The sequence below is a fragment of the Cheilinus undulatus genome, linkage group 13, assembly GCF_018320785.1.
Source record: "Cheilinus undulatus linkage group 13, ASM1832078v1, whole genome shotgun sequence".
NCBI lineage: Eukaryota > Metazoa > Chordata > Actinopteri > Labriformes > Labridae > Cheilinus > Cheilinus undulatus.
The window spans coordinates 36789347-36817031 of NC_054877.1; positions in this window are offsets into that span (position 1 = coordinate 36789347).

The window sequence follows — 27685 nt, forward strand, 5'->3', positions numbered from 1 at the left end:
GACAGTCTAATATGCGGTCAGCAGAAGCTTGAATAAAACCACCAACCCTGTGAAAGATGGAGGACTGAACCTGCCTCTGATACACAGCAACCTCCAGTGTTAGACATCGTCTTCATGATAAAACATTCACTGGAATAAAGTTAAAAATGCTGTAGTTGACGTAAAGATGTCCTCTTCCCCTTAAACTTCATCCTTAGGGTCATAATTAATGATAAATATAGATTCATCATTATTTCTGCTTTATTCTGACTGACTGTAGAGACCCATTAACTGGAAATACGAGCTGAATTGACACAGGCCATTCTGTAACTATTAATCAACACCAGACTTTTGACAAATTATCTGTCATTAGGGTGCCATTGAGTGCTGTAGGTACTTAGAGAAGCTCAAGGCACACTTACGCTTTATAACAAGGTTATAATTGGAGCCATGGGATTCACAAAGGAGGCCAACTGGACAGTATCAGGTCATCTTTCTTGTAAAGTCAAGGACTATTCTTGAATATATCCAACTCTGAGATAATTTCTCTGACAAGAAGTTCCCTGAATCACTCTCACCTTATTATCTCATGGTATATAATATAAAAAATCCCAAGATAAATGCCATTTTTCAAAACAAATAAGTAATTCTGACAGTTTATGTTAATTCAATTACATAAGAACAACAACTCCAACAGGATAATCCTCAGATTTGTGCCTTTTCCATTAGTGCATTTCTAAATACACAGTCAGCTTGATTAATACAAGAATAGGTCAGACATCTGAAGACCGAGGAAATGTAAGATACAAAATCCATTTAAAATGTAAAGGGAAAAATAAGTGAGTCAGCTTCCTTTGTGTGCCTGTCACAGTGATTAATGTTGAGGTTGCACTGTCTTTGTAATCATCCACAAGCACGGGCTAGGCTCCGTTATAGAATTTAATTACTCAGAAAGCATCTGAGGAGGATTAACTGAGAAGAAGTGACAAAAAGGGAAGGTTATGATGCCATGGCATGGTAATTGTCCTATCTGGTATTATAGAAATCCAAGAGTAAATACAAGCCTGAGGAAGAAAATAAAGCTCTAATTAAACTGAGGGATGTATGACTTCTCTCTCCAAACTCTTGTTTGAAAATGAAAATGAAAATATGAGTTGCTGGATGGATGGATAGCAGATGGATGAATGATGGTGGACTGATGGAAGGTACGTTGTTGGATGGATGGATGGATGGATGGATGAAAATATGAGTTGTTGGATGGATAGATGGATGATGGATGAACAGATGGATGGATGGATGGATGGATGGATGAAAATATAAGTTGTTGGATGGATGGATGGATGGATGGATGGATGGATGGATGGATGGATGGATATCCAGTTGGATGGATGAATGGATGGATGGACAAGTGGGTGGATGGATGGATGGATGGATGGTAGATGAAAATATGAGTTGTTGGATGGATGGATGGATGGATGGATGGATGAAAATATGAGTTGTTGGATGGATGGATGGATGGATGGATGGATGAAAATATGAGTTGTTGGATAGATGGATGGATGGATGGATGAAAATATGAGTTGTTGGATGGATGGATGGATGGATGGATGGATGGATTTAAGTGATATTGTTTAGCTTTTAAAAGGGGATATTTATTTTTAATACAATTCCATCAGGAGATACTAAAGTAAATGGATCTAAGATAAACATTATTGTCAGGAAATCTTTGGTGCCTGAACTACAGGGTGACAGGATTGTCAAAACTTGTCTGCCTGAGTGGTCGCAAGATCAACCCTCCTGTGAGTCCAGTCACTGGTGGCAGAGGTGCTAATAATATCATCTGAGGATGATGAAATGAAAAGGCTGATCATACTGTGAAGACTGAAGTTGACTGGATATGGCTGATGTTATTTGAGGCTGGTGGGATGAAGAAGGTCATGAATCTGTGACGTGTAGATCAAGCGATTGCTGAAGATGTCATCTGAGGCTCACCACACTGCAAAGACTGGGATAGACCAGGATATGGGTGATGAGGTCACCCGAGGCTTATAAGATGAAGGAAATATTGAAACTGCAGACTTGGCAGTGATGTGGATGTGGAGGGTCAAACTCATCAATGTTATGAATGAACTGGTGAAGGAAAAATCCATATTTTAAAAATAAAAGCAGCAATACAACAGCATACCACTGAGTGAATGGAGCTTCTAACAGATGAGACCGTAGATGAGAGGAGCTGATGATTACATGAAAAACAGTGGGCAGGAGTACACGCAAAATAGTGTAAGAACAAACAATAAAACTATCATTCAGCATGTGAGCTTCCTCTAGTGTTTTGCTAGAGCAACAAGAAATAGGAATAAAATAAAAAGACAAAAACCTGGTTTCTTCATTTCTATCTGTACAATATCTTTCCATCAACATCAGTCTTTAACCATAAAAGTTGGTCTTAGTTGGATGGGGCAGGGAACATTGGAGATCTGCACAAGTAGGCTGTAGCATTTTAATTTACCTGTGTGAACACTTAGATTTGAACACAATGTGTGGTTGTTTTTCATTTAAACACATAAAGTTAAAATACAGTGCTCCAGAAGTGTGCTTCCCCCGTATATTGTAATTCTTGACACAAAAGCATACCAACAAACTTCAACAACCAGAACCAAACCAATTTCAGGGCTCATTAAATTCAATTTAAGACCTGAAAGTTTTACTACTTCACTGCACATTAGACCTGGGATTTGATTTTGTTTGTACTCCATAGCCAAACTTATTTATGGAAATGATTTAGAGCTTTGATTGGTGAATTATAAAACGTGCAAATAACAAAAAGGAAAGGGATTTGAAAATTCAGTTTCCAGATAGACTGGATTTATTTCATATTTATCTAGGAAACCTCATGTTCAAAGTATCTGGGAAGGGCGGGACTCTTTAAAAACTTTTTGCAAGGGAATTGTGTTCTTTCGTCATATTCATTACAGACCAACAAGAGCGACTAGACAAAATGAGTTAGTATTAGGGCTAACAGATGACATTTTCAAATTGTGATTAATCGCACAACTTTTATAGTTAACTCATGATTAATCGCAAATTAATCCCACCATATTAATGTGTTCTAATTGTGCCAAACAGGAATATTTCTCAAGATTTAAATCCCCTTATCATCACGAGCGGACAAAAATGCTTTCCTTATGCAAATGTTTGTTCATGGAAACGACCCAAATAATGACAGATAATGTCCAAAAAATTCTCTAGATTAAGCTCAAAGATACAGAATGCTCCAAAAAAATGCTGAGAGCATAACATAACATAACTCAAGCCCAACAAGCCACAACAGATGGAGATAATGACCTTAATGTAAGGTTATTGAATAATACCAACTTCAGACCAGAAGTTGAAAAAAGATTAATATATGCTGAATAGGATAACATGTTAATGCAACTATAAGCAGTCATGATAGAGAAAAGGAAGCAGCAGGCTCTGGTTTGAGTCATCAATCACACATCTAAATGACTTGGACTGATGTGAAAATTTGCATAAAATTGAACCTGTTAAAAAAAAATGATGGACAAAAGTGTCAGTGTGCACAGCACACATTATTAAAACAACGTGACTGATTTTCTTTTTATAATGTGTGAAAAATTCTTATGTACAAAACAGACTCAGTGTGCAAAGGCCTGTACCAGGGGTCATCAACAACATTTTTACAGGGGCTGGATTTAGTCTTGACAGAGATTTTAGGGGCCAAAGTTTTGAATAAACTTAAGTAAAATAAATCTTTTCTGTCAAAATGCACATAATTTTTAGTCATTAACAGTGAGATCTGTCTCTATTACCTATACTGCAGCCAGCCACGAGGTGGCAATTGAGATATTTTATCTGCACATTTCAGGGGTTGTCATGTGATCCATCACTAGTTTTGATGCTTACGTGCGTCCCAATTGGTGAAAAACATTTGCAGAAAAAATCTCTTGTTTTGATTCTCAGGCAGGAAAACTTCCCCTTGTAAGAGTTTGAAGTAAGAGGTTGACACAGAAACTGTAGATTTAATCAAGACTAGAATGATAAATATGTGTTCATCATGCGTCATATTTACTAATGATTGCAGAGGGATTGGTTTCTGCAAAAACAGATCAAATGTCAGGTTGTTCTTGATAAAACTGTTACAATATTCATCATTTTGCAGGTTTATTTAAGAACTGCAGAGATTAAAAAAAAAAGATACCTTTAGAACCACAATATAATCTTTCCTCTGCATATTTTCTGAATTCAATGATCTTCTGGGGGCCAGATGAAATGTTTTTGGGGGCCTGATGTGGCCCCCAGGCTGCCAGTTGATGATCACTGGCCTATACTGTAACCTTACTGTATATGTGTATGCAGCATGGGGTGTGGTGATGTGCAAATTGAAGTCATTTCACTGTGGAATGGATTAACATGTTCCTAAGTATTAAAATTCTGGTTAATAGCGAGTGGTCTGTAGGTATTTTTCTTGAGTTTGTTAGACACCTACAGCAATCCCATGGTACATTGTTTTTAATGTTATATCTCACTGAATTTGTGAGAAAACACCCACAACACCCAAAACAATTGCAGTACTTATGGTCCCACAGAGAGGGTGATAACTTTAATGTCTGTATTATGTTGGCGTTTCAGCTCTTAGGCTGTGGAGAGCTGAAGCTCATGGTTTAACTCAGCTCAGACACCACCTTTAGGAATCATACTCAGGTACTGGATTCTTGTCTAGGACTCACCTCAGACTTTCTTTAGTGACTCAGACTCGACTCAGACTTGAAAACTAGGGACTTGAGACTCAACTCAGACTTAAGGTTTGGTGACTCGACTACAACACTGCAGTGCATCACGTTGTTGGGGTTCCATAGACAAATGTAAACAAGGATTTTCCCCTCAACATGTTCGTCTCTGGATGAGCTAGATCTCTGACTTGGTGCTGCCATCTTTCTCCTTGTGATGAGTTTGCACATGGGATGCAAATCAACGTATTTACGTCATCAATGACACCAATTACGTTGACATGTCACCCCATCTCAAGATAAAACTGCTGCTATACTATAGCTACATCTGAGCTAATCGCTATGCCAGCGACCGCCATTGCTACTGCCTTTCAGTACAAGTTAAGCCTGCCATGGCTCCACCTTGTTCTACTCAAGTGATGCTGATGGGTCTGGTCTGTTCTTAGAACTGTTGCAGATTGAAGCTTTGCAAGATAGATGCCTGATAACAGACATGGAATCTGGCCAATCTATTTGCTTTGCAAGGTTAAATGTTAGCAGCTAAATATCTGATTTAAATCCAAAAGACGGAAACTCTAAAAAAAAATGTATTCAAAATAATGAAATAAAAAGGTTCTTAAACTGTGTATAATGCCCGTAAACCAACTACCAAATCAAACTTTCCATTCACTTATCATCACTATATAAAATAAGGCCTTGTAATTCTATGTGGTAACATGTTCTGTGAAACCTCCTGATGATCAACAGAAACTCTATCTCTTCACAACCTTTCCTGTTTAATATTATGTCTGCCGTGTGTGTTTATCTACCTACACATACTCTCACGGCCTTCACCAACTCTCACATACAACTGTGTAAAGCAAACCATCTCTGACAGACTGAGAAAAGCTACCAGAACAACACCAAAAAAGGGAAGAAGTGAACTAATGTCAGCGGAAAAGCGCTGAGCTCCTCTTAAGCTGAGGTGCACATTAAAAGTTTCTGAAGAGGACATGGTAGCTGCCCACTGGGTACAGTATAATCCACATATTACAGAGCATTACACAGCTAATTCTCCAACACAACTGCCTTGAGTTAATTCTACACGCCTATTAAGCAGAAAGGATTGCTCCCCCTTTCAAGGAGCTTTAGATCTGCTCTAGACGGTCTTTCCTTCATGGTGATACAGCTGGAGGGTTATAAGGTAGCACATCTCTGTATACTTACTGCTTCTTTGTGGGATGTTTCTTACAACTAAATCCAAGGTATATTATAGCAAGTCTGCTGTTCTAACTCAGAAGCAGCAGGGAGCAGCCAATTTAAGGCAAAAACATTTTGCAAAATTCAGATATCCTATTAAGCACATGAGATTCACAACAATGCAGCACACTGAGTTCTCCTGGCTCTCATTAAATCTGACCAGAGCTGTATTAAGTTCCTCCTTAAGCAAACAGAAACAGTGTGGAGCAACAAAATAATGCCCAGGGGACTCATTGGAAACCATTTATTTTGAAATTAATACGCTGGCCATATATCAACCTGTATCTACAATGAGTAACCAAAACAACAAGAAAGCATTCAAATCAGGGATGGGAATCAGAGGGTAACCCATGACACAACATGATACGATACAATAAATAATAAAAAAAATATATTTATTTTGATTTATAAATCACAGTGGTTAAAAAGAGTGTGATTAAAAAATGTATACTGATTAATCAACCATCACACAACTAAAGTTGGAACACGTAAATATTCTCTGTTCTCCTAATTTTTACAATTTTATGGATAAAGTCCATATCTCACAGATTAACTGAATCCTTAATTGACTAGTAAGTGGACAGCCTGTTCTTCATCTCAACTTCCCCTGTTTCAAAAGCTAGTAGAAAGTTTTATGCCATTCATAAGCATGTCCTTTCTGATTGTTTTGTCATCATAATTATTATCAAATCTACCAGTAATGCAGTATTTTTTCAGATTATCGCCATACGCAGTTAATTTTGGATTAATTAATTACAAAGCCTATAATTAATTTGACTCGTTTTTTATCAGCTGACAGCACTAATCACAACTCAATACTAAACAATACAACATGCCACAATCTGATTCTAAATAATGCAATACGACACAAGACATGATGTGTTTTAATACTAAAAGATGAAATAGTAAGACACACATTACTAAAACATATGATACTAAAATAAATTATATGACAAAGTATGTTAAATAAATAATACGGTACAGCACAATTAAAAACAAAATGCTATGATACTAAAAATGATACAACACACTAGGTTCTATGCAGATGATGCCACGCAGCAGCAGGGAACACACCTAGGGGGTAAAGATCATGTTTATAACATGTTACGACTATGCCAAGTGTTTAAAGTGCAACAATATACAGTATAAACTTCTTAAACTACTATTCTGTTCCAAAAGTAATGAAATATTCAGGCAAAAGAAAAAAGTTTAAACATTCAGGGAAACAGCGATAGGCAAGAATTAAGAAAGCCTCCATCCTGAAGCCTGGACAAGCCGTGTAACTCACAGCTCATTTATGGTCTGTTCCCTCAAAGCGTTCAATAGGATTTTGCCGTGATTTAGCTCATTAAACTCTGATGTAAGATCAAACCTGAGCCTATGTCTGTCAGCCTCACTTGTATAGCTCCCTAACTGCTCTTCATTTGGTCACAGTTTGGCTTTGAACAGTGTATTAAATAAAGACAAAGTATAGAGGAAAGGAAACTGGCACTCAAATTGGAGCTAGCTGGAGCACATCATTACTCAGCTTCTTACCCTTCAAGGCTTATTTGGTTAATCATCTATCACTGTTGCAATAAACAGCATGTTTGTGACAAAATTAGTTTTTTCATACGTTAAAGGGGCTCAGCAAGTCTCTTAGCTTAGTACAAGACTCCTCAAGACTGTTGTCTCTCTTCGTCTGACTAGACGACGATGGATGCTAGGAAACCTGCAGGACTGCATAAGTTATGATGTCGATCTCCAGATGAATGAGTTAAACCGTGGTAAAAATCCTTTTTTTTTTTTGTAAAATACAGGGATCATATTCAATGCATGTATTTTCTGATGATAATTGTGGTGATGAGGTCCATTTAGAGCTGTAAAGTTATACTTTCCTCTGTTCCCATTCATTCCTAATGGCTGTCCCCCACTCCTGAATCCCAGTGGACATCCAGAATCACATGAATATGCCATGGCATGGCATGATACAATACCATACAATATGATACATGGCCAACAATCATAATATCCTGATAAAGCAAATCTTTGTTAACTGATATACTAACAATGTATAGTTGATATATGTGACATTAACTCTTAATTGTTAAAGGGTCCTTGACCCAAAGAGGCCACTGTATAATCCCATCAATTAAGTAATTTTACTACATCAACTCACATTAAAAAAGCCCAACCTTGAAGTGTTACACAGTAACGTTGTGCTGGGGCTTAATGTGCTTATTGCACTTGTTTAATTCCATTAAGTGAGGGTGTCAAGTTTCTCCTTGTGCATTACATGTGCTTTATAAATAAAAAAGGTTGCCCTGCCTTTGCCTTAATTGCTCTGCCTGTTGTGCAGCCACACCTTTAGAGAAATGAGCCGGCACACCAGATGGTGGTCCCCACCCTCGCTGCCATAGGCCACCCAGTGCCCAAACAAACAAGTGAGAAAGATCACGCTGAAACCACCAGCTGAGTTTGCTAAGTGAAAACGAAGCAGGTGACTTTGACAGTGGGGTTTCTGCCTTTTCTCTCCTTAAAAATGTGTAATGGTGTCATTGGACACAAGTTTCACACCTTCGCTGCTGTGAGGAAACAAAGGAAGTTGGATGAAAGACAAAAAGACTCAAAGCCAAACAGCATCCTATTTAACTTCAGGGCACAACGAAAACAACAACAGAACACAGACTTTTAGGAGGGCAGAACAAAAAGTGCATTTAGATTAACTCATGCTCATTCAACATGAGCGCCTGTGGTGAGTAGCAATGGTTCATTGTAGAGTGCCTAACTCGATGGAATAGCTCAGCAGATGTATCCCGCATTATTAGCTCAAGCTATGATGTCAGGATGAAGTGGACTGAAAATGCAGAAGAATGTACCTTCAGGGGTTGAATAGGACTCGCCCTGGTCAGCGATGCATTCCTGAAGGTACATAGGAATAACAGCTCTCGTAAGAAATGAGGTCTCTCACTCAGTACCAAGAATCTAATGCATCTCTCTTAAGGGCATAAACTGAACTAGTTTATACATTTCTCTTTATTATACTGTATTATACTGAATCTGTACTTCATAAATGGAACTCAGGCTGCTCATATTTTGACTCTGTGCCAGAAGAGTTTGACTACATGTAAAACATTTATTTCTCTATGTAACCTGAAAGTGTTGCCTCTACAGCATTTGAAGTTTACTGTTACTTCAAATTGCAAACGGAAGTCATACGCCCAGTTGACTGCCAGCTGATGACTCCCTTCTCGCGATCCTTGTGAGCCCTTATCACCAAGCAGAACTGATATTCAATCCAGCAGTTAAAGGTTCAGTCTATGACAAAAGTCTTTCTGACTGAAATGTCATAGATAAGTAGTTCAAGGAGGATGATGGATGGATGGATGGATAGATGGATGGATGGATGGATGACCACTATGTAACAAGAGGGCCCAGTAGATTATGGACCGCTTGAAATGTAGGTGCTTTTCGGATGGAATGGCAAGTTCAAGGTAAAAATAAAAATTCAGTTTGCAATCAGATTGTTGAAAATGTGGCCTTCTCTAGAGATATGCTTTCTATGTCAGCTTCAATTTCACCAAACTTGCCATGAGCACTTGTGCCCATAACTAACCTAACTTAATTGCTGAATATATTTAAGGCGATATTATGCAACTTTCAAGGCAGTTTTCAGATCAAAACAAATGCTCTCTTTAGACACACCTCCTTTATCCCTCAGCTCACTCCCTACCTCTCCTGTCTCCATACCTCCCTCGTCCCTTCCTTTCTGTTTCACCACCACATTCTTGTTGGAATGGAGGGGCAGGGTGGAGTGCTAAGTGTTCGTAGCCCTTCAAAATAAGATTTTCCAGCAGGGTGCAGATGGCCTGGTGGTTTGGGGCATGCCCCACGTACGCAGATGGCAAGGGTTTGAATCCGGCCTGGGGCCCTTTACCGCATGTCTCGTCCACACTCTCATCCCTATTTCCGAGTCTATTCGCTGTGTTTAATCTATCAAAGAAAGGCACAAAATGCCCCAAATAATTCTTAAAAAAAAAAAAAGATTTTCCTAAGGCATACTCTAAACCAAATGTTAAGGGAAATCTCCCAGAATGCCTTATAAAACATCAAGAAGTGTCAAAAGTTTCTTTGTAAATAAGAATTAGATAGTAGCACAATCAATTTTATCTCATAACCTTATGTAGTTTCAAAGCATTATGGTCCTTTTTATTTTGAACAAGCATAAGAAAAAATCTCTCTTAGTAGTCGTCCTATCTGTTGACATAAATACTGTTGATGACCACTGAAATGGGACCGAGACTTTTATCTTGTAGGAAAGTCTCTTGGTCCTTCTTCAGTCGTGTCCATAATACCGTATCATGCCTCTACAGTGTTTGTGGTTTAATTTTCCTGTATCAATATTAAAAATTTTGCCTACCAAGCCTTTAAAAACTGATGTTTCACTAAATGTCAATGAACAGGCTAAGTGCACATCTTTGTCCCTAATGAGTGATGTTTTATTGTAACATTACTGCTACTACTACTAAATGTCCTTTACTTTTTCATTGTTACATTTTTTTCAAAAGATTGCATGTGCTTGATTTCATTTTATATGAACCAGAAGTCCAACTGTTGACCTTCTCAACTTCAGAATGTTGCAGACGAGGAACGTATAATTTCACTGATCAACATGTCAACTTTAAGACATAACACCACGTAGACTATGCATGTCATCTGTGAAAAAATCCCCTCCTGCTGGAGACACCCATGATGCAGAGGGTGGGATTAAAGCTATACTCAATAATTTTAATTGTGGACTGCAGTATGATATTTCATTAAAGCTGACAGAAGTGCATGATCCTCCACCTGTGCATGTCAAAAACCATTGACTTATTGTCTTTGCAAATCAATAAATGGCGGCTCTGCATCAACTGAAGGAAGTCTGAAGGCTGAAGGCATGAAGATCTATATCATTATGAAGGTGGAGCATGAGGGAGGTGCTTTAGAGTCAAACACCAACTCTCATCTTTGTATCATCATTTACCAGAGTGGCATTACACAGGCCCAGACTTTGAACCTGTCAGGGATTTATGTGTACATACAGAGATTTCTTTGACCTTCTATCACCTTCATACCTCAAGTTCTATCTGAAGGATAGCCCGTCCATGTTGTCCTCCTCTTGGTGAACTGAGGCGAGTCCATAATTGTTTCTTGTTTGTTTTTTCTAGTTGTCAGAGCGAAAGACTACTAGCATTAAATATAGCACTTCTATGATCCACTCTCTTTGACCTGCACCCTCCTGTAAACCTTTGAACTCACATACAGTCACATGAAGTCGAGCGGTAACGTCAGCTTATGTTGAATGATCGGGATGAAAATTTGTAGCTAGGCCTGGCTGTCAGATGGGACAAAAGTCATATCTGGCGCTATTGTGATTGACCAAAAAATCACGTAGTCTGAGCAGGCCTTTAGTTTAACTTAAACGCATGAAACCAAAAAAAAAAAATTTGCAATTGAGAATGTGTCGTTATATTACAGTAATGCAGTCTGTATAACTATAGGGGGGATGCTTGGGGTCTCGTTTCTATAGATGCATTAACACAAAACGGGCTCTGAAACTGGCGTACGCCACAACCATGCAACATTTTGGAGGCAGGAGGAGCTGGTGACAGAGGCTGTGCAATATAGTTCAACTTTATTTCTAATGCCTCTGCCATGTTTGCTTTTTTGTTGTTCTCTTTTTACAAAATACCAAATTACTTGACAGAGCCACAGGGTGATTATTCTTACCAAGTTTATTTCAAAGCATTCACGTAGAAAGCAATTGTCCATTAATACCTTTAAATTTGAAAGAAAGTTCAGTGAAAATACTATTCAAGTATGTCATATTTAATATCTGATGTTAAAATCCCAATAAACAGCTGAAGGCATGAAAAACAACTGCAGACAATAGCATCAGCAGTTGTTGCCAATATTTTCTAACACTGTGCTTACGTCACTAAAAGTGATTTATAGTTTTAATAAATTACTGTGTTGTAAAACCAAAAGCGTATGCTTGAGACACAGCAGAATCATGCTGTTATTCTCTAACATTGGCTAGTGACTGTCTCGCTGTAGTGAACAAACTATATGGGCCCTATTGAAGCCCGTACAGGTCTTGGTGAGTAGCACAGGTGTCTCTCTTTCAACCAGTACTCATGTAGTTAAAATAACAAATTCACTTTTTGCATCCAAGAGGGTGTTTGTCTTAAAAATGACTGGTTGTCAGACGCAAAGCTGGTGCATATCTGTAATCAGGACAAAGAAAAAAACTGCATTTTACCATCTGAAACCAAGGCTACACAGTCCGTGGTGCAGTGATATCCATTCATTTAGATAGCATAAAGGAAAGATGAGCGTGCAACAGGTTTCACTACAGCACACCTTCTTATCAGTGCATCTTCTCAAACTTTTAAATTATGTTTTTAATGGGACAGCAAGCTGAGAGACACAAAGCTTTTGTTCTTTTTCTGTATTGTCCATTCTTTTCTTCACATATACCTGCTCTAGTATACCTTCTATCTGATACACATTAGGGCTGCTCGATTATTGCAAGAAATCTCTTAACACTTTAAAAAACAAGCAATTACTGAAAATAAAGAGTGAAAAACATTGAAAATAATGCTTCATATTAGCAATAAGCAGAACAAATTACTTTTATGGCCAAAAATTTAACAAGACACACTGACACATCAACTAGATGATGAAACCTCTGGACAAAACAAGTGCATTACAATGATAGTTTAATCATAAATAGCTTATTTTCATGATCATGAGAAGCCAATATTGTGAGTGAATGCAATATCACATGCTTTCATGCAACAGAGTTGGCTCTGTAATAAATCTGTGACATACTAGTGCCACCAACGTCATCATCCATAGATATTTATACTGACTGTCCGACGCCCACACGTTAGAGAGTATAGCCAAGAACTGCAGCAGAGGATATACTTAAATAAATTTACGGCCTACCTTTATTTGATGTTGAGCTCACAGGAGATACATTTATCCATCCAATGCTGCTGGTGTGTCTGGACATTGTAATAATGAATAAACTTGTACTTTTAAGCATATTTGAAAATGTTTATCATGTATTTTTTTAGCCCTCCTGATGAAATAGAACTCTATCAACATATTCAAAACACTTTCATGTGTTTGTTCGGTGGCACGAAGGGGAGAGAAATTCATCTTTGCAGATTTTGTAACACCACAGCTGAGAATTCTAGATGGGGCAAGAAGACTGTGAGATGGGAATATGTGGTCCTTCCTTATTTTTCCGGTAGGTAAATGTTTTTTGCTCTGCAGCTATCTTCCTTGTGAAGATTAATTTAAAATAATTTTTCTTTTTAAAACTGCTAGATGAATTCCCTGATCAGCCCTGATGACAGGGGAAAAAACTGTTGTCATGTTATTCATCACAGTTCACTGCTTCATTTATCCCTCTGGACGGCATTGGCAGTAATGTTTACAACAGATCGCAATCTTCTCAGCTTCTCCCTCGTGCCCTGTGGTCCTCAGCCTTGTGTGATAACACTTCATCAACGGTCCCTCTGTACCTCAGCACCTTCTCCACTCTTGTCCTCCAACTACCCCCCCCCCCCCCTTTTCCGAGAGCTGCTTCAAATTTCTCATTAACCACCACAACTGTTCCCCACTATCACAGCAGTGATTGGTCGATCCCACATTACTGCAGCTGCCTCTTGAGGTGTGGGAGAAACACAGACAACAGAGGGACTATCACAAAGGGTGAAATCTCTGAGGCTGGAAAGGAGAAATTCCCAGGGAAAACAGATGGCATTCCTTACTTCATTAATCACAAGTCAGAATGACAGCTAGACTAAATTGGAAAGGCAGGGACCCTGATTCAGTCTCCATCAGCCCCTCTCCTCTTTTCTGCTGCTCTTTTTCTTTTGTACACCTTCCTCTGTCTTCATCAGTCGTAACACCCCCCCCCCCACCAGCTCTGTCAATGCTTGTCTCATTTACTGGAGCTTCAGCTTAAAAATGCTCCTGACAAAAGTAAAGAAGAAATGACAAAGATTGTTGACATTTTATAAGTTTTAAATATTTTTGTTCATTTGCATCCGTTTGCATGCAGCATCATTTCTGTAGCTCTCAGCCTTACCATGGCTGTGTATCCCAGAAAAGGGGTTTACATAATGTACTTTAGCAAAAAAAGATAAAAATCCATTTTATCTTGTTTTGATATTATTCAGGTTAAACTTAAAATATGATTATCACAGCTTAATTTTACAATGGACCATGATTTTGCTGACCTCCATGGGCCCCTCATTTGGCAGGGCCCCAGAATGCTCTCCCCTTTATCCCCCTTATGGGCGGCCTTGGGTACAAGGGATGTTAAAAGTGATCCTGTCTGCTTGAAAGCGTGTTGCTCCTGCGCTGATACTCAAAATAAATATTTATCGCTTGAAAATACATTTTAATTTTTGTTTTAAATTTGCATGAGTTAATGTCAATCCTTATTCTGGCTATCAAAGTTCATGTGAAAATACTGACTCTTATTTACATGAGTAATAAGGAGGATGTGAAAACATGCTTATTTTTCCTCTTGTAACCGTGAAAAACATACTGGAATGTTATTATGAAGTTAGTGTCCTTAGTCAGACAGAGAGTGTGTGTCTGCTTAACCTCTATTATCATTATACAGCTGCCAAATTTCTCCTGATTCTTATTCTAACTTTATCATAAGCAGCACACTCTCTCCCTCCTGTTTCTGCTCTTCTGACCCTGGCCAGTGAAGAAGACGTGCACATCTCCGGCATGCACGATGTGCCGGCTGTTTGATGGATTAACGCAGGGATTTTGGGAGACCCTTGAACCTAAACTCCTTCATCATCCAGAGATCATTACTTTTGAAGAGACCAAGGAAACCACATCACCAAAGTCATCACCCAAGTGTGGTTAGTGGTGGTCAGAGTGCCGGTGGTGACGGTGCTGACAGCTGACGATGAGGAAAACAAAGGCTGACTTGTACACTGGTACAACTAGGGATGGGGATCATGGCCCACTTTTATTATGGATATGTTTCTGTATTTATCATATCAGTTTCTTTTAAATAATACAGAATTGCCAGCCAGCAGATGTCCAACTATACAAAGAACTGTCTTGGTGCATTGCTTGGGGGGGTGGATAAATGTTAAAGAGGTTTGAGAACAATTCACTGAAGTAAGAGATAAAGAAAAGTCAAACCTGTGTTAAAAAAAACTGGTGGCTAAAATCTAGTTATGTAATGAAACCAAGTGAAATGAAGATGGTAAAACAGGAGAATACTGTTTTCAAGGTTGGATCAGTACAAGGACTAAAAGGAAATTAGTGAAATGAAGCAAAGAAAAAATACATTTTTCGGGGATGCAAGATGTCATCCTGCTCCGCTTGACTCAGCCTTTCTTTACACAGGAGACACCATGTAACCTGACATGTCAGATTGACTGTTCTATATATCCATGCATGGATATACAGTACTCCACGTTTTTCTGGGACACTTCCCATACAAAGCGTTTTGGAAAGGGCAGAACTTTTCAGAAAATTCCTGGATGGTGATTGGATGAATGTTCTGTCTGTCACATTCATGACAAAGTTAGCTAGAGGACATGCAGCTCCAGTACTGACCTGAGCTGCAGAGGCTGTCTGTGGCTAGAATTCATGACAAAGCCTACCGGGAGATGTGCAGAAACATCGGTGTGGCTATCATGAAATGTGGTCAAGGACTGATTGAAACGGCCACTTTTCTACATCTGAGCTAATAGCTTCAGCGGTAGCAGTCATTGTTTACACCAGCTTACAGTAAAACTGTAGAAGAATGAAAACACCTTTTCCGTCTCCCAAAAAGTAACTGAGTTAGTAATGGAATTACTCCACTATAAAAGCAACTACTTACCAAGGACAGTAACAATTGCGTGAGTCTTTTTTTTAGTTTGAATATGTCTAAGATATGTTTTTTTTTTTTTAAGCAGGTTTCAGTTGCATAAAGTAGAATTGCATAGACAGGTACTTACACAGTCCAGCTTTAGCTGCTTGGACGGCGTGACTCCGTGTCCTTCTTTGTTAGCGGAGCTCACATTAGCCACACAAGGCCTGCTATCATCATCAACAGTGTTAACAATGTTTATGGCCACTAGTTTTGTAGAGGCGTGTGCTGTTGAGAGATGCTCCATTAGATTAGAGTTGCTTACAACGAACGTGGACAAACACTTCGCTCCGGGACATAATGTACTCTTCATATGTAGGTTATGGCCTTTTACCTTAAGGAGAATAAAGTAGTGTCTGTACTTCCACTTTGAAAACGCCAACTTTCCCTCCAGCCTCGCCTTTGCTGCAGCTTACCTCTGCTAGTTTGGGTGTGTGGAGTTGCTGCGTACGTGTGTGGTTTGTGTGTAAACTGAACACTGCCCCTGGTTGACTTACCATGAAAGCTTACTCCACCTTAGCCAATCATCATCACTTATGCGGTTGCCTCACCCCTCCCCCTTCCCTCACCAAAGAAAAGAAAAAACAGTTTTGCAGGCCTGTGGCTGAGAGCCAAGTCAGATGACAAGAGCTTCAATAAGTAGTTTTAGTTTATAACGTGCCCCATTTAACTGTCAGTAACGGTAAGTGTTGGAAATAGTAATTAGTTAGGTTACCTGTTACAGAAAATAATAATGCCGTTAGTAATGCCATTAATTTTAACGCCGCTATTCCCATCACTGGTTATGAAAAGCTGTCAGTGCTGTTCTTTTCTCTTTATTGTATAAATAAATGTGGCCCAGTCCTGTTAAAACTGTTGATATACTATAGCTTAATACAAGCTAACTGCTACTACAGATGGGTTGTTTGTGATGAGCCGCTTCAAAGAGCCAGCTCTTTTACGTGAACGATAAGAGCCGGGTCCTGTTAGAGAGGTGTTATTATATTTTTATAACTATTATTATCATCTGTAAATAGACTGTGTGTGTCTGTGTGTTATTTGATTTATTAGTAGGAATGATCTTTGACCCCTTACCACAGGCACACCATGCATTAAAGACTCATGTTTGATGATGTAACATTCATGTTTTATGTCAGGTGTGTCATACATCCAACCAGTGAGCAGATTTTTTTCTGATCCACAAGGTGTTTTGGGGAGACAGTACACTTTGAAAAATAATTACATGATAATTTAATCAATTTTAAAAATTGAGCATAGTTTGGGTAAAATACCTGCCCAAATATCAATCATATGTTATAACGTTGCAAAAACTGGCAGGTCAAATGAAGCCAAACAGGTACCCTAATGAAGAATTGAAAGAGCCGACTCAAAGTTCCCATCACTAGTTGCTACACCAGTGGTAGCCATTGCTATTGGCTTACAGTACAACTAAACCCCAAACTGTTTTCGGGTCTTCGGTCAATTATTGTAGGTTGGAGTTTTGTCTGATGACAGACATGGAGTCTAGCAAATTCATCTGCTTTGCAAAGTTTGACACATTCTTTGCAATAAAAAGGTCTGTTTATATCAGTAGAGGAGTTGGTATAGGCTAAAATAGACAAGGAAATATCAGCATATTTTCCAGACATCTTGAGAAATTACTTGATTAACATGGTAAGAGAAGCTTTTTCATTGCAAGAAAAGGATATAAGGGGTCCTAGACCACAGGTTGGGAACCAGTGGTTTAGAGGAAAATATGTTTGTTTTCCAAATTAGAGATGGCTTCACTAACGGTTAAGCTTCCATCAGTAATAATATTGATAAAGTCTTGGATTTTTATGGATTCATACTGATGGTGTCTATATAAATGATAATTAACTATACATTGTACCCCATTCATCAGTATTACATTCTTACCACCAATCAGGGGAGATAAGAATATTTAAAGGCAAATTAAGGACATTGTTCTTAGAGGCAGTCACAAAGAAGTTGGTGGGCCTCAGTCAGTGGTTCCTGAATAGTGTGCCTTGATGCAGGTCTAGTTATGCTGGAGTTAGGGAATTTCTACAAGCATGTTACTGTGACTATACAACAACTAAAGATACTGTAACAAGTGTAAAATGTTTTTTTTTTTTTTTTTTGTACATGATATGAATATAGTGCGCCAAATTCATATCCATGCAGTTTGAAAAACACTGGTCTCGGCTCATAAGGCCCTACCATAATGCCACAGCTGACAGAATGCATGAATGCTTTCTGTGGAAAAGGAGAGAAGGCGAGTGTTTCCCTCAAAGCTTTAAATATCACTGAGCAGAGGATGGGGATGCATGAAGCTCAGCTCACAGGGTCGCAGATTTCATAATGATCCTGTAATGCATCAATTACACACTGACATGTTCCCTCTCGCCTTATAATGGATGACGAAATCATCTGATGTTCTATTATTCCTGGGTCTTTTTGAGGTCGCTGTTAGTTAATTAAGAAAATAAATGGTTAATTATATGCTCTGTTTACCTCTGAAATGAGGAAGTATTAATGTTGTTGCGCTTCAGCGAGTTGGTTAAAGTCTTGTTGATGGATGTGCCATTTTGCTTACATTGTGAGAAGATCAAAAAGTCACAATAAAGCTAATTAATTCAAATGAAAATAATGAAGTTTAGGCTGAAAGTGTACATGGAAGTGTGTGAATTTAGATTTGTGGGTGTATTACTGTTGTATTAAGGTTTGTTCAGAACACCTGTTGTTGATACTGGAGTGCACAAGCCTGCAGTTCCTTAAGTGTCCACTTGAAGCAGGCTTCAGAACTAAGTCAAAACTACACTATATGGACAAAAGTATTTGGCCACACTGGTTAATTACTGGATTAAGGTACTAAATGGGTTGTTCTGACGAGTTCAGGGACTTCAAGGGTGGTACTGTGATGGATGTCACGAGTGCAATAAGATGGTTTTTGAAATTTCATCCCTGCTGGATATTTCACAGTCAACTGTAAGTGATATTGTTAGTGGAAGCATTTAGGAGCAACAGCAACTCAACCAGGAAGCAGAAAACCATGTAAAATCACAGAGCAGGACTAAGAAACTGCTAAGGTGCCTGGTGCAGGAAAGTCGCCAACATGCTGCAGAATCATGCAGCTGCATGCAAGCTTCACATCACCAAGTCCAGTGTCGATGGAGTGGTGTAAAGCACACTAACACTGAACTGTGGAAACATGTTCTGTGGAGCAATGTCACACTTCTCTGTTTGGCAGTCAGATGGGTGAGTCTGGGTTTGGCATCATGACTACTGGTTTTCATGTACTGGGTTAGGACTCTTATCTGCAGTGAAGGCCAATCTTAATGCTTCAGTATACCAAGACATTTTGGACAATGCTATGCTTCCAACTTTGTGGCAACACTTTGGGTCTATTCCAGCATGTTTCCACCCCAATGCACAAAGCAAAGTTTGATGAGGTAAGTGTGGAAGAACTTGACTGGTTCACATAGAGCCCTGACCTCAACCCCATCAAGCACCTTAAGGATGAACTGGAGCAGAGATTACAATGTGCAATGGTTTGTTGGTTGTCTTGCATGCTTTCATGTTTAAACTAAATTCTGACCCTACCATTCAAATGTTGCTGCAGATATCAGACTTATCAGACAGGCTCTGACAATCAGCCGACTAGGACCTAGAAGCAGAGCACAAGCCACCGTAGTTGTTAAAAGGCATTTATTTACAACAGAGCAACAAAGGTGAGGTAGCTGGCTGGTGGCAGGCAGAAGCACTTGCAGAGGAAGTGGGAGGCACCACAGGACAAAAGCAATGTGTTAGAAAATCCAACGGAAAATCAGTGAAGATATTACTAGAAAAACATACTCTTAGTCGATGCTTAGAGAGTCTCAACTGAAGCTTCAAAACAAGGTGTTAAAGAAGGGATCCAGATTGCCCACAGATTAGCTGCATCTGTGACTCCTGAAGAGTTGCAGCTGAGACTTCAAATACTCCCACCCTTCCCAAATAGCTTGCAGTTAGAAAGAAAAAGAAACAAAACACCTCCTCTCCAACACAAAATTATCCAAACACAAAAAATATGTACAGATTTTCAATAAAATCCTAATTTTTGTGCCTTTTGCCTCCCCACCATCCCCATTACATCACTTCCCTTGAATACCATATATGCTCACTCTGCCACAATGCCAAAGAGGAAACAGCCTTTGCTCTTAAATACAAACAAAAGACTACAGCAGGCACATGCCTCTGGATTTTCTTTATAACTGAGAGAGAAATTGACAGACCTTGAAAACAACTGGACTTTGTTGAAACACGCCCATGAGGAAACGTATTTGGATGAGATGGTACACCTGCTCCATGATCCCTGATTAAAGTAAGCCTTCTTTGAACCATTTCTCTGCTCATATTAAACAAGTTAACACAGGAGATGTCTCACACATTGGTGTTAGAAATCACAGTTACTTGCTGTTATTTGTAGGTGGTGCTGCATAACATGTTTGAATATAGATCAACTAAACCATTTAATTCTCTGTAAAGTGTGCGATCTAAAACTTTGCAAATATGTCAACAGGCACAGCTTTAACCTTACAGCTCCCTCATTATGTTGTTGGTCAATCACCTCAAATACACACTGGCGTGCAGCGATGCTGAGCCATTATGTTTTCTAGACTTTTCCTTTATTCAGGGAGAAAATTTTGTGAAGGTGGTGCTTAAGTGAACACATTAATATTGCCATTCTTTTAAATAAATGCACTGTCTGTTATCCTGAATAGTAAACACAGATTGCACGATGACAGACCTCTTGTAGGTGTGGGTGGGAGTGAATGGCACGTGCTGAAATAGCGGGCAGTAATGGTCAGAAATCCAGTTTGAGTGGGATTGAGTAAAGTGTCCTGTGCAGGGCTCTAGCTTCAGTCATTGTTGCCCTGGTCTCTGCTGGAAAAAGTATGAGCATTGTTCTCTGATCCCTGCCATCAATAAGGCATTTTGGCCCAGAGAACTGCCACTCACTGGATATTTTCTCCTTATTGAACCAGATCCTGTAAATCCTTGGGATGGTTGTGCATAAAAATCAGCGTTTTGTAAAATAAAACGACCAGCATCCTTGGCTAGAACAACCATGGCATCTTTAAAGTCCCTAAAAATCTTTCTTTCCCATTCTGATGCTCAGTTTGAACTCCAGCAGAGCACTGCAACTATGTCTACCTGTCTACATACACTGCTGCCATGTCATTTTGTAATTTTGGCAGTTAAGTAGGTATACCTAATGAAGTGGTCAGTGGATGCATACAGTAAGTTCAGTTATGTGGAGCCGTCAGATTGTTCATCTTTTTATTCATTCAGTGTTGAAGCTCCAAACACACACAGGCAGATCCAGACTCAACAGGAGAGAAAAGTTTGTTATATGAAACTCCATTTCTACAGGGCAGACTGTGTGTGGTTTGTGCATTTACTAGAGGAATAGTTGGGTGCTCCTTCCATCACCTGCCTATTTCTGTTCATCAGTCTGCCGGTTCACTTGTCTACTCAGATGTTTATGTCATCCACATGCCATTAAGTAGTAATTTGGCCCACTGAATAGATTCTTGAAGTGAATGTGACACCCCTGAGCAGTGAAGCACTCAGTGTCTGAGTTAGATAAACAAATAGCATGTTTACCTGCTGCTGAAGACTGGAATCTTGTCTACTAATAAATAACAGTATATTGGCTCTAAAATCATTCAATCAATGTCTCTAAGTCTCCACAATGACTTCTCTCTATTTAAGTAGCAGCGGTGATGACAGACAGTTGAAATCTTCCTCAATTTCGACAGATCTCCTAAGCATTCTCTGCTTTGATTACAGGCATTCAAGTCAAGGCCATTTCTAGGGAAATAACTAGACCTTAGCTTTTGTGAATGAGTGCAGAGTTGTAATTTGTCTGTCTGCAGAGAAAATCAAATCAATTATCTTTGCTGTTAGAGCCATTTGCCATTGCTGGGCAACCAGAGCAGAGCAGAGCAGCAAGAAAGATGCACTCTTGAGTTATATCTTGGACTTGTAGTGTTTTTCACAAGTAATTTGACAACATATGTTGAAACTTACGAAAGCAAAGCAGATGGATGGTCCAGGACATCTTTGAGAGAAAGAACGGGAAATTTCAATCAAGAAAAACTCCAAAAAAAGGTGAAAAAGAAGACCTCAGTCTCAACTACAACTCCTGGCTAGCTTAAAAGCTAACAACAACTGCCAGAAACTGCCAAACAACACTGCCTGATTGACAGGAGACTACTGAATGCTACCTACTGAGATAGCATGGGGTGGCGCCTATGAACGCAGCGGCCCGGCGCTCCATCACTATCGGCAAAACAAAGCCCTACACTTACACCAGAACTGACAGCGTGCCCATGGAGTTTACATCTTTTTCGACGGAGACTCGGAGACTGAAAGGAGAAGGACATGGAGCAGCACGACACCTACAGCCAGTGGGGAGGAGGAAGAGATGGCATTGTGCGAGAAGGCGGAAGCGTGGCAAACAAGCCAGGCTGCAGGCTAGGCCAACACAAACCTGTTATACCAAGCTTCTCTCTCGCGGGTGCCCGCTCCCTCGCCAGCAGGATTGACGAAGTGAGGCTGTGGATTTCTAACCACCGCTTGGACGACTGTGTTTGCTGCTACAGAGGAGACTGCCAAATGTAATTTCATTGTGTTTTTACAATGCAATAAACATTAAACGACTATCTTCCTATCTGTCTATTTCTGTCACAAATGAAGGACAGCTTGTTCAGAGAAAGAACCCATCTTTTTTTTTTTTTTTTCTTCTGCGCTAACTGTGGACAGTTGGACAACCATAGAACCTAATTTATTATGCCTTAGATGACATTATGCCACTTAAATTCCCAGATAGTACCAGCTTTACTCTTATAATTAGTACAAATTGGGGAAATTGGTCCACCACTTTTATGCACAATGGCAACTTTCCATGTTACTACAACAACTGAGGAACTATCCCGGAAACACTTCAGAATACAAGTACTGTATGAAAATGACAGTCGTCTCACCATGGAAACAAACTGATCGGGCTTTTACTTTGAAAATCCCAGTGGCAGTTTACCGTACCTGTCATGACAGCCTGGAATGAACTGACAGACAAGGCACACAAACACACAGGTGCAGAGATCTGACTGCAAATCCAAGTGGAAAAGTTTTTCAATCTCTTGAGTTCTGTGTGGACATTCAGCAGCTCTAGATTGATCTATGCTCATGTTCTTATTTTGAAGCCAAGAAAGAAAAATGACCGCCTTAGTACAGCTAAAATAGAGTCATATGACCACCTTACACCCAATGACTGAGACAACGGGAGCGAGCTGCGACTTTAGCAAGACTCCCATGATTTCACTCCAACTTTGGAGTTTTGTCTGCAACTTTGAAATCAGAGAAAAGGTGTTAGGTTTGCCTTAGTGTTTTTCCTTGCTTCACTTTGAACTCCTTGGTCCTTGAAAGGGCAGGTCAGACTAGGGCAGCCCATGAGGGGGGAAAGGGAAAGGCGAAAGTTTCCTGGGGCCTAACAGAGTAAGATGAGCCCATAAAGGCTAGTAAAACATGGTACATCCTAAATTGAATACTCACCATTACTTATTACAACACCTGCAAAAAAGTTATTGTTGCTTGTTTCGAAATGTAAACCACTTTACTTATTCATGTACCTTTATTCATATTCATTCAAAGTCAGCTGGGCTGTATACGGTTAATTTGTGACAGCCACTCTCACTGACCGTTTATCTGAGACACCGTGTATCTCAGAACAGAAATACAGGCTAAAACTTTTCAAATAACGCTTGATTTCCCTTCTGTTTATGTTCAGGGTAAGGGTAACAGGATACAAAAAGGTAAGAACCTGAGCCGCAAAACCTATTGACAAAACATTTAAGAAGTTGAGTAAACAGTCTGCTTGGAGGGAAAAAAAAAAATTAAAAATATTCTAACGCATCAATCGTAGCTTATGTAGCTCTGTTAGCTGCATAAGCATCTAAGAAGACAGAGCTAAAACTAATCGCACAAAGTGGCTGTGTAAGATATGTATCTGTTATCTACATAGCTAAATTGCTTTAGCTATGTTTGCTAATGCTCACGTTGCTAAAGCGAACTTGGCTATAGATAATGGAGATATGCAAGTAACATATCTAATGCTAAGCTCACAAAGCAGCTATGTAAGCTAAGTAGATGCATTAGCTATGTTTGCTAATGCTCACGTTGCTAAAGTGAACTAAGCTATAGATAAGGGAGCTACATAGCTAACTTAGCTAAAGCTAAGCTCAGACAGCAGCTATGTAAGCTATGTAGATGCATTAGCTATGTTTGCTAATGCTCACGTTGCTTAAGTGAACTAAGCTATAGATAAGGGAGCTACATAGCTAACTTAGCTAACGCTAAGCTCACACAGCAGCTGTGTGAGCTATGCAGATATGTTATCTGTATAGCTATGTTGGCTTTGGCTTATATTGCAAAAGCTAACTTAGCTACATTGGCTTATGTAGTAACGTTAAGTACGTAGCTAGCATAGCTTTGTTAGCTTTAGTTAAAGCTAACAATGTTAAAGCAAGCCATTGTTCATTTAACTACTTCTCAAATGGATCTACACAATTTCATCTCAGAGCAGACCTCTGATCTTTTTCTTTATTTCATTTATGAAATGTTGCTTGGTCTCTTATGTTTGTAATTATTTCGTTAATGTAAATGCTAGACTATGTTTATGAATAAAGTTGAATTTAAGAATAAAGATCTAAAAGTGGAAATATGCTGTACTGGGAAATAACAGCACTTCTTTTTCTTAGATATACAGCGTCTTGGATGAATAGTCTGTGAGACTGGCTGTCAGGAAGAACACTCTGCAGCCAGACCCACTTTTAAAACAATGGCCGTGCCCTTGGCAAGCTTCTGTTAGCCCAGTAACATCAGGGTATTAGCCACAACATTTGAAGCATGAAAAAATGAAGAAACCAGGTTAAGAAGACAAAGGAATAGTGAGGAGCTAGAATCCTACATCCAACAACAATGAGACAACGTTCCTTTCCCAAAACTCCAGGTACAAACTTGTTTTAAATTTACATTTTACACAACACCCCAACTTTTTTGGATCTGGTGTTGATGATAAGGCTTTATGCTTTGGTTCAGTTGAGTTTTCCAGCTAATACTTCCCAGCTGTAGTCATCTAAAGGCCCTTTGTCTCATAAGCAATATTGAGATGGGAAAGAAATTACTCAATACCAGTAAGACTCCTGGTATGTGCTTATACTCTAAACACAGCATTCAATTTATTGTGGGTATTTATGACAAGGTGTTTAGGACTAATTTCACCCAGATCTGTAAGGGGTTAACACACTTGTCGGACTGCTTTTTTAAATAGATATTTGAGAGTACTTACTTGTTTGCATAACAATCTAGACCTTATCAACTTTTTTGCTGTCACATTTAGTCTTCGATCCAAGCATGCAGTCAGAGAACAGCAGTACTATAACATGAGGATACTATGCTAATGAGGCCTCAGTGGGATGCCTCCCACCACCGAGTGACCTTCCTCACTGATGTGGACACATCCAGCAAAACAGAGAGCAGGAAGGGGAGGGGACGCCATGGCAACAGAGCAGAAAGTTAATGAACAGCCTTCACAGCTGACAGGGACTGTTTGTATGGGCACTAAAAATACTGTATATAGAAATGCTGCAGAATCACAAAACATGTCTGAAGCCCTTCATGTTCATTTTTCAACTTTCTTCCGTCGTTTACTTTTAAAAAAAAAAAAAATCCAAGGAAGACATGGCTAGAGAGAATTAGACAGCAGGGAAATCAATGTGCTGTCCCTGAAGTCACGAGAAAAAAAAGGGCTCTATGGCTGTAGCACGCAGGAGAAAGAGAACTTGTCATTTCTAGACATTTAATTAATTTCCCAGGTCCCCGAGGTTGAAGGCTTCAGGATTTAGAAACAGGATTTTAGTGAGGGTGGGGTGGGTAGAGGAAGGTGAACAGGTGGGATGGTAAGGTTAAAATTATGCATCATTTTAGCTTTGTTGTGTTTTGTTTGAAACTCTCAACAATACAATTAATTTAATTCAGTTAAAGTTTCAGGTGTGAGCTGATACAACATGACATGTTTAGTTAAAAGTCTGTAATCGATTCAAAACAATTTATCTTAGATAATTAACAGGCTGGCGGCTTACTTCCAGTCTGAAAGTGTCACTTTTTATAGAGACACATTCAAAACTCTAATGATGGCCTGAAGTTGACTGTAGGACCGGCGATACTGTAAATAAATTACATTTTCCCATTAGACACAATTACTGTGATGTCTGAGTTTCCTTATGACACACAGTCAACATTTGACAACTGTAAAAACAACAACTGGATGAAGCTTTCTCCCCACTTTAAAAAAAACATTTCAAGCTTTGCTGTTGGCGTTTCTACAAAGGTGGTGAAAAAGTCTTTAGCAGTAAAGAAGTCGTAGCGACATCTAACAGCGGTTCATGGAGCACGGAGAACACTGTTCAGACCAATCAGCATTCTTGAGGAAAACGAGGCGCTAGCTATGGGCTTTAAGTCGTTTGCAATGACTTCCTCCAGTGATTATCTTGGATAAAGCACTGGTACCAGAATTTGACAACATTTCTGCATGAAATAAAGGATAACAACAGCTCTAAAAGCTTTTCATGATGGAAAAAAAAATGCTTTCCCTCTTCTCCCAACCTGCTTCAGTATGAGTTTGTGATCATTATAGGGTAGTGGTTAGTTGTTGTGTGAGTGTAAAAACTAGAGTGTTAATTCTCAGAGTTAAGATGATTTAACTCCCTAAGTGTAATTCTAACTCCATACTGAGTTAAGTGGTCTTCAGTGTTGGAGTTGTTTGACAGTGTTGATCTCATCAACTCTGCAGAGAGTCAATTGATGTAAGCTCCGCCTACTTTCTTTTCAAATCTGAAAAATTTTCCCGTGATGCCCTCACACAGAATTAATTTGTGTTTTAGGTGTTTCAAATTGCATGTGGATGTTTTTAGATGATGTCTGTTGTACATTAACCATTAATGGGTTTCCTTTGTTCATGTTTCTGGTGGATTGTCGTAGTTTTTTAAGTTTTTAGACTTTGCACCATGAGTGAAATTGTTTCCCTAATGACTTCCTGCCTGTGGCAGCAAAGTGTGAAAATAAACAGGGGCTGCGTAAGTGAGCAAAGTTGCTTTTAATATGAGTCTCAATTATGGAATAACCTTGATAAGTTGCCTAAGTAGTACATTTAAGCAATTAATTGACAATCTGATTAATCAAACCACTGAAAGTTATCAGAAAGAAGGATCCCAATGTGACGTTAAAAAAATACCTTCATCAAAACTTAACACTCTGAACGGTACAATGTAACATTATTGGAGAAATGTATAAACTCAGCTAAAGTGTTCAGCTTAACGCTATAATCAACACAACTGGGTGTCATTTTTACACTCTTTAGAGTTGATTAACCTGAAGTGTTAGGTTTGATTAACACTCTACAGAGAAAACGAGTGTTAAATTTTTACTCAATCTAGAGTTCATTTAACTCTAAATTTTAACACTAGAGAAAGAGTCAATCTAACACCAATCTAGGGTTGGACCATATACACTCGGAAACAGTGTTAAATTTAACCCCTTAAGTGTAACTTTAACACTGCAGAATGTACTGGTTGTGTAAAATGGCTGCTAGTGAATTATTTAGTTTTAGCCGAAATGGAAGCTTTTCACAGCAGAGATTTTTTTGGTCGTTTCCCGACCAGCCTTGGTAACAATTTTATTCACCCATGGCGCCATCATTGACAATCTA